Genomic DNA, 9,105 nt, shown 5'->3' with positions numbered 1-9,105 from the left:
GGTTTAAGTAGAGAAAATGTTTTGAGAATGAAGTACAAATGCACTTTACACAATTGATGTGTGTATGGATTGTGATAAGAGTTGTATGAGCCCGTAATAAAATGTTTAAAAAAAAGTAAAAAGAGGAATCCATGCTGCTCCCGTTATGAGAAAGATGGTATGTGAGCATTAGCCTTTAGGCTAGGATCAGGCTAGTTCATGCTCATCCCCAAGAAACGTAGTTACTATTGAATAAAGTCAAACAAAATCATTAAGAAATCATTTTCCATTCAAATATTTTTGCTCACTAAGAAATATTTCCAAAATTTGGTGATGACAATAGGTGGAGATTGTTTTCTTTGTAATGCACTTGTTTGATGAAAAAAATAGTAGCATCAGTAAACTGGTACCTTTCTATAAGGATTTTAAAAATATTGTTCATGTTCATAAATTCCAAAAATCCAGAAACATTTTCTTATGTTTGAATTTTAGAAATAAAAATCATCTGTGTATAAGAATATTTAGGCTGTGGAAGGACCAAGAAGGACAGCACACTCAGACCGACCTTTCCCCACGTGCATACTGATCATTTCAAATGATTTGGGGATACATGGTCTGGGAAGTGGGACAAAAGGTACCATTTTCCCCTGCAGCTCTTCTCTGATACTCCCGTCACGTTGCTTTCCTCACACGGGGTGTGAGCAATCCTTCAACGTACAGCCCTCGGTCAGCTCTCTGGCTAGAGGTTCCTCTGCAGCCTGCCTGCCTTGATTCACACTCGGAAAGCTGTACAATGTAGAGCTTTCGGTTTTACGAACAGGAAGAATTCTCACTACAAAGAACTGCACCAGTGAGCACTATTGGGCAGGATTATGAGGTAGGGCTATATTTTGCCACAAAATAAAAAGGGTTTTTAGTTCTAGAAGATTTTTTTTCAAGAAAGCATGTCTTGTCTAAAGTGAAGTGTACGGCTTCAAAGTTGGAAATAAACAGACATTGTGGTGCATTTAGCAAAGTGTTTAGAACCAGATGTTGTGGTGAACATGATAGTTCTGTATTTAATTGTGCTGATTCAATTAATAATGCTTTAAAATTTCAGTCTAATCAATTTGTGAATAAGTACTATGGCCAGTATGATATTACTTCTAGTGCTTATCAAAAATTCTGTTAATAAGAGTAATTAACAAAAATGATTTCTTGTTATGATAGCTACAAAAGATTCGCCATTCTTTTGTTCATTTAAACATAGATCAATTATTAAATTGGAATCTACTATAGAATGCCGATACACACAAAGATCAATAGAATAAAGAAAGAAGAAAGACTCGAGACAGAGAACACACAGAGGAAGTGGGAGAAGTGGTCCCTTGAGGGGATGGCAGTGGATGAGTGGAAATAAAATGTATATGAATTCTTGAATGTAAAATAATGATCTGCTCTATAAACATTTTCTCAATTCACAATAAAATTAAAAAAACAGCAACGAGGGCATCATATGACCACAAGATAGTATGTGACAAAACATAAGTAATAGCAATTCCTTAAGGAGCGTTGAAAGTTTCTCTTGGAGAAGTCATGTAGCCTATCTGGAAGTGGTAAAATTGAATTCAATATTGAACAAAGATTAAGGGTTTGTTTATAAGTATGAAATTTGCTTATGTGAATCAGGTGATACTTATTAGAGAAGAGGGAAATTAGAGATAAGGCCACCCAAGCAACCGAGACAGCATAGTTAAAAGTGAAAGGGAGGGGGGGGAAAGGTATACTATGTTTTAAAAACTGCAGGGAATTTTCTAACCCTGGAATTCTTGGCCCATGAGAGAGGGTGGGAGGAGACAGAAGTGGAAAAACCCCACTAATTACATTCAATGAAGAGCTTTTTGGACTTGACGGTGTATACGCTGGAGCATTATTTAAGAATTTTAAACTGAGAAGCTAAGTAATCATTCCTTGTAGAAAGTTGATTCTTGTTCCATTGAGATGAATTGCATGTAGAGAGCTAGAGAATGTAGAAAGCTATTGAAGAACTCCAAGAGAAAAGTATTAAGGGCATAAGGTAAGATAATGGAAGTCTAAATTAAGAAGAGAAAATGGGTGGAAAATATTTCTGCGAAGTAAAATCATTAGCAGACAGTAAGGGATTGAATGAAAGAGAAAGGGAAACGTCTAAATTAATTTTCTTCGATTTCTACCATAGCTGGCTCAGTGATAAAAAGAGAAAACATTAAAAGCTCAGAAAGCGACTGTAAATGACACAATGTACATTCTTGAGACTCATTTCCAAATTATACTCAACACATACTATATGTTGTTTGAAAAAATTTGCTAACTCTTATAGATACTATGCAAGTAACTAACTTTCTCTGTAGTCTATCCACTCATATGCAGACACTTTTGATGATGATAAAGCTATGTCAGAAAAATTGGATAAACCCTTCTAGCCGAAAATGCCTCCCATTAAACTAGGAATCTTAAAAAGCTTTCCGTTTCTAAATATACTTGGTCCAGAAGACGAATGGCTGTGTTTCAGCATTAATCAATTTCAAGCCTAGGAGAGAAATAGATTTATGAATCCTGTGAAGATAATATTGTGAGAGAAGTGTAACCTAAACAGTTTCCACTTAGGATATCACAGTAGGTTGTAAACGCAGGCAGAGGATTCACGTGGCTTTTTCTCTCAGTCCATCGGTAGTCACATGATTAAGCTCTGAACCACTGTCCAGAGTGAAGTGTGAGCATCCTTATAATTATATCCTCATTTCCACCTACCTGAAGTTCCAAGAGATTGGGAAATACTTTGTTTCATCCATAACTGCCTAAGGAAGCCTGAGCTCCTTTACCTTGTCGTGTTGGTTTCTCCTAGACGGAGGATTGAAAGAATAATAGAGGCAATTTGTAGGTCTGTTGGTACTGATGGCTGATGGCCCAGATCTTTGATGACTAAGTGCTTGTTAATACCCATTTTGTGTTAGGCTGGATTATCTAGAGAAACAAAGCCAGTGACAGATAGATAGATGAGCAATAGATAATAGATAGATAGATAGATAGATAGATAGATAGATAGATAGATAGACAAATTTATGTCACGACAATTGCTCACACAGTTGTAAAATCAAGCAAGTGCTCTCCGAGCCACCACCGGCTAGTGACTTCAGATGAATCTGATGTCAGCAGGTCAGGCTTTTCACTGGAAAGATGAAAGAATCTAAATGGCAAGCCATTGATGGCTCCCAGGACCAGCAGGCAATACGGCAGGCCATTAGCTCAAGTCCAAAGATGCAGAACAATGAGTCAGATCCACTTTCTAAACCCAGGAAGAACCAAGTGCATTTTTCTTCAGTGCTCTTTATAGTAAGTAGGCCACACCCCCAAGTAAACTTTCAATTGTATTAGGGCAGTGACCTGAATAAAAAGGTTGCACACCATGCCAATCTTCTACTAATTGATTGGGTGCTTGAAGCAGATCTCATTATGGAGCTGATTACTGTGTGTTAGGTCATATCGTGGGGCAAGTGCCAAACCACTGAGAGTCCTGACCAAGCCAAGTTGACGCAAAGCCTATTTCTACTCAAAGGAACACATTTACCTTTTCTTTAACTCTTCCACTAATTTTAATCAACGAGATTGGACTTATTTATGCTAAATTGCCCCTGATGTATTTTCTGACAGGAGCTCATTCCCTTAACACCTTCTAAATTCCCTTTCTTTCCCAGTCCCTTCAAGGCAAGAGTAGAATATTCAACATGGATAGGGGATTTCTATTGAGCTGGTTACAGCCATAGTAATGTTTCAAGGATCAGAAATTTTCCCCTGCAACCTTTGTCCTTTGGTATAATGTCTCCTTCCTGTTAGAGATATAGTTCTGTGACTTTAAACTTTTTGCTGATACATGGTACCGTGGGCTCCCTTGGCTCACTCACTTCCCTCTGGATAGTCCATTTGTACCAACTATTGCTTAGGATTCCTGACATTGACATATGTACTATTCCATACAAAATGTGTAGACCCTTTCAGAGCTAAGGAATATGCTTTAAAAAAAGAGAAGAAAAACATACAAAATACTCAGGCACCCAAATGCAAGGAAAATGGTAAAGAGAGCTTAAAGGTTAAACCTGAATTGCGAGTTTAAAATTCTCATTTGGTTGAGTAATGACTTTTGTGACTGTTGAATAAATAGGAGTAAAATTTTCATTTCGTGTACCTCTGTGGAAGAATGCCCAAAGCCCAGAGTAGGATGAGAGTCTACACCATTATGCACTTGTCATCAAGAATAATGCATTTCCTGTTTCACCTGGCTAATAAGGACCTAGAGATCCATTTGACTTTCTTGGAATTAATGCATAACCTTTATTTCACATTGAAATCCTTTCAGATTGAGATGCTGAGTTATAAGATGTCTGTTGCTATTGAGTGAGTAAAAGTACTAGATAGGAAAAGGTAAATAATGTCCACTGCTATGAGTAAATTTACAGGTAATATGCGAGTGAAAATATATTATATTACACAATTAAAATATAGCACAAAAATAAAACCAGAGCAGCTGCACCTGATTTGAAGCAAGGAGCTGAGTACAAATAATAGTTATTATACTGAATCTTCTCCTCTCCAGCAAATGGATTTCCCTTTCACACTTTCTAGTGGGGATATTTACCCATTCAGGCTTCTAGTCAGTATTTAATTTAATCCCTCATACTTTTCAACTAATAGAAAAGTGAAAATATTGCAATTATGAACTATTTTCTCTTACATCACCAGGTGGTAAGATTTTCCTGGTACTGCTAAAGTATTATCTGGTTGTCCAAATTGCTTGATTTAATGAAAATGTCATTCACTATTTTCAGAATTGTGGGTTGTAAAACGTAGGGGCTGTATTCTAACATGTACTCTACTGGTCTTTCCTGGTAACAAGCCCTTTCTGAAACTCAGTTCCTCTCCTCGGTGTGCAAAGTAAGGGACTTGGACTATATAACTGATACTTGGCTTCTCACTACAATACCCTCCAACTTCATCTCCTTTAAAAATGGAGATATTAAAGAAACAAAATGTTTTATCCTATTTGATTCTAAACGTGATCTCGAAGTAGGAAGATGCACAGCTCGTTAGTGAACGGCTTGATGTGCTCGGTCTTAGGTCTCTCACCTTCGACTTTGAGATAATGTCGGTGACATTTCAAAGTTTGGGAGAGAGCTCTGAAAGCAATCAATCCTGCAGAGGAGCAGGAGGTTGGAGCAGATAAGGAGAATGAAGCAGTCTGTCTTGGTGAAGGTTTGTGGCGGGAAGATGGAGCACTCAACAGTGTACATCAGAGTGCACACCACATGTCATGGAAGCAGATGGATGAGTCAATGTTGACATTTTTCACAGAGAAACTGACCCCAAAATACAATATTTTTGAAGTATTTTGACATATAACGGCTTTAGCTGTCTATAAAAATATTTAAAGGCCATAGCTAGTATATGTATGAATGTTTAAAAACGGTGCTGGTGATCTTAATGTCCTGTCTTTTTTCCCCCTTTGGGTTTTTCCCTATATGCTGTTGTAACAAAGTACTGGATTTCAGCTTCCAAATATTTCGTGGGGTGGGGCATGCTAAGAATATCAAAGAAGATGCACCTTATCTAAATTCTCTTCCCACAGAGGGCAAAGTCATTTGAAAGAGTTCTCTTCTTTCTTCTTATTCTTGCTAAATCCACGTTATTTTATAAAAGTTGGATATCTAGATAAATGGAGGAAAAGAGAACAACCTCTTTACAGAAGAATTCTAAATCATTAACTCATGTACTGTCCTCAGTAGGAACTGGCGCTTAAACTACTTTTGCCTTTGGAAAGGGGAAAATAACTTTCATGGTGGAGAAATCTGAAAAACACAGTGTCAACCAAGCGATCCAGCTACCATCATCAGTGAGAAGTCATGCAGAGACTGTGCCACTGGTGTGTATTGAGAAGGAAAACTTCCTTCTGCAATCTTCCCCAAACCTGTGACATCAACCTTGCCATGAGAGGGGGAAAGCAAACACACAAACCCAAATTGGGAGACATTCTTCACAGTCATAATATATATGCCTTAGCACTCCTCAAACTAAAAATGCCATTATAAACAAAAGGAAAGACTGGGAAACTGTCTAGACCGGAAGAGACTAAGGAATTGTGTTGACAAAGAAAGGGTAGTATCCTGGGTGGGATCCTTTATGCTCCCCCCCCCCCAATTTCACACACACACACACACACACACACACACACACACACAATATTAGTGGGAAAAAAGGAGATAAATTCAGATTACAAATGGAATCTACTTAATGCTAAAGTACCTATTCTGGTTTCCTCCTTGTGACAAAGGCTCATAGGAACGTAAAAGTATCAACAACAAGAGAAGGTGAGTGAAGGTAACTGAGAACTCTCCACTCGCTTTGTAAATTTTATGGAAATATAAAATAATGTAAAGTGCAATATTTATTCCTCATTGCTCACTGGATGAGGGTCCACAGCTCATGTCATTTAAAATTAAATATCTTTAGTAGTTTGAATTTTCTCTATATTGTTTTCCTTATTCTGGTAATACATTGATAGGAAAATATGTAGAGAAAAAGATATTGGAATAACAGTAGAAATAGAAATTTGGTGCTTAAGAATCACAATGAGTACCCTGAGTGTCCTGGAAAGGTCACACAACACAGGTACACATACAAACACATGTATCAGAAATAGCCATTTGACTGTAAAATGATCAAATAGTAAATTCAAGAAATGAAACCTGTTTGAGTGTAAAATGTAAAGTCTTAAATAGTGTTCTCTATTTTACTTCTCTACTTGATCTCTAGGTTCTAATAGCCATTATAATGGGAATTCACAGACAAAAATTGTGATTGAAGGGTTTATGGAGGAAGTTAACAAAGGGGCATGCCACGCCCCTGTAAGCCTCAACAGAAAAGACATTCAGCTCCAGATCCATGGGTCAGCAAACCCAGCTCCTTGAACTTAAGTACCCAGAGGCACTCCACTCTCAGCTCCACTTCTGTAGGTCAAGTCCAACTCCACCAAGTAAGTGCCCAGAGGTACCCTAATTTGCAAGGCGCCTCCTGCTCAACAGCACTCTTCTTTTTCACTTGCTCTGTGAGGTGGGAAAGACCATCACTGTGTTCTGGGCTCTGGCTCCTGCTTCCTCTGATGGTGAGCTGTTATCTGGATCCAGGAGGTTTACTGCCGGGGATTTCTGGTCCAGAGGATGCACGCCATGCCTGGCTCTTGCTGGCAATGAGATTCCATTTCCTGCTTCCCAGGGGCCTCATTTTAGACACAGTAGGATGGCACTCCAAGGAATCCCAGTCACAATAACTCACAGATGAATCCTATTAGCATCTCCCCCAGCTTCTTACCAAACTCATTCAGGAAAAGGCCTGGCGGTGGGGCTCAGAGACTTTGGCTAGAAGAGCCATATTAAATAATTCACTGCCCCTGGAAAAACAAGACCACTGCCTCCCCGCAAAATGAGCTAGTTCAGTGCTTTCCATGCCAGACTTTAATCGTGTGTGAAAACATGAAGAATAAAAAATTTGTATAAAGTAATATTATGAACTCACAAAATAAGATCTTTTCTGAAGTAATTTAGTGCTGTCTATGGTGCAATAAATACCAACATTTTTAAAAGGCGTTAAGAATTAAATATTTATAAATTATGAAAAAATATACTTTAATAGACATTTACTTTAATTGTGGAGTAAATTAAACTGGCTTCTATACAAAATTTTCTAACCATTGTAAATCTACTCAAAACGATGCTGATTTTTCCCTATGTAATGACATTATGTTAATAGTAGCATAAAATTCATTTTTAGATAATTTAGTTCAGTTTAAGCTATATTAGGTTTCTTCATCTGCAGAATATTTTACTTTAAACCTATTAGCCTCATATCTTATTTACATGTTGATTCAAGTTACCCTTTAACCTCCCTAGAAATGAGTCCTGGTAGTGTAGTGGTTATAGATTGGGCTGTCACCCACCTGGTTGGCACCAGCTCAAAAGCACCACCAGCTCCACGACAGTAAGACTGGGAATTCTACTCCAGTAATCAGCTTACAGTCTCAGAAACCCACCGGGGTGGCTAAGAGTCAGTATTGACTCAGTAGCAGTGAGTTGAGAGATGACAGTGTCCACTTTTTATATCAATGGTTAATATGTTTGCTGGCTAATAGGAAAGTTTCAAGTTTAAGTCTCCCAGAGATGAGCATGTGATCTACTTCCAAAAATCAGAATTGACAAAAATACAACTGGCTGGTTTCTTGATACAAAGGACAGCAGGTTTGATGGGGTCTCAAGTTCCAAGATTGTCTTTCATTCTGTTATTATTGGTTAGTATTAAGTAATTCAACAGGGAGTCAATATTTATAATTTCTATGATAGTGCAATAGATTTATCTTATTGAAATACCACTGTAAAATAATACTACCAAGAAATTAAAGTATAGAATAAGTTAACTAATCTAAAAAATTGAAGATAGCATAATTAAAATTCATAGATATAGTTAACTCTAAAACACATTATTTCCTACCATTATATTAACATTCAATCTCTGTAAAGTTCTTTAAATTAAAATAAAACACTCCACCCCAACCCACAGCCATTGAGTTGATTCCAACTCATAGCAACCCTATGGGATTTCTGAGAGTGTGAATCTTTATAGAGGCAGAGTGTCGCATCTTTCTTCCCCAGAATGTCTGGTGGGTTTGAACCACTAGCCTTGCAGTTAGCAATCCAATGCTTACTCAACAGCTCCACCAAGACTCCTTAAATTATACTAAGATGAAATAAAAAGGTAAACAAATGTTAAAATTTTACAAAAGAATTTAGGAGTATGAAAATATTTGAAAATACTCATATAGGGCAAAATTTTGAAGTTTCGATCATAAAATATATCCCTCACTGAGGAAACACACAACAGTAGAGCACCGATGAAACACACAATTTTCCTCCAGGTCTTTGGCGCTTCCTTCCCCCCACTATCATGACCTCAACTCTACCTTACAGATCAGATTAGACCAGAGCATGCACACTGCTACACATAAGAGCCTGAAACACAGGAAATCCAGGATAGATAAACCCCTCAGGGCCAACAAGGAGAGTAGAG

The sequence above is a fragment of the Echinops telfairi genome, unplaced genomic scaffold, assembly GCF_000313985.2.
Source record: "Echinops telfairi isolate 266 unplaced genomic scaffold, ASM31398v2 ScPeMD7_4;HRSCAF=17, whole genome shotgun sequence".
Classification (NCBI taxonomy): domain Eukaryota; kingdom Metazoa; phylum Chordata; class Mammalia; order Afrosoricida; family Tenrecidae; genus Echinops; species Echinops telfairi.
This window is presented reverse-complemented; position numbering follows the sequence as displayed.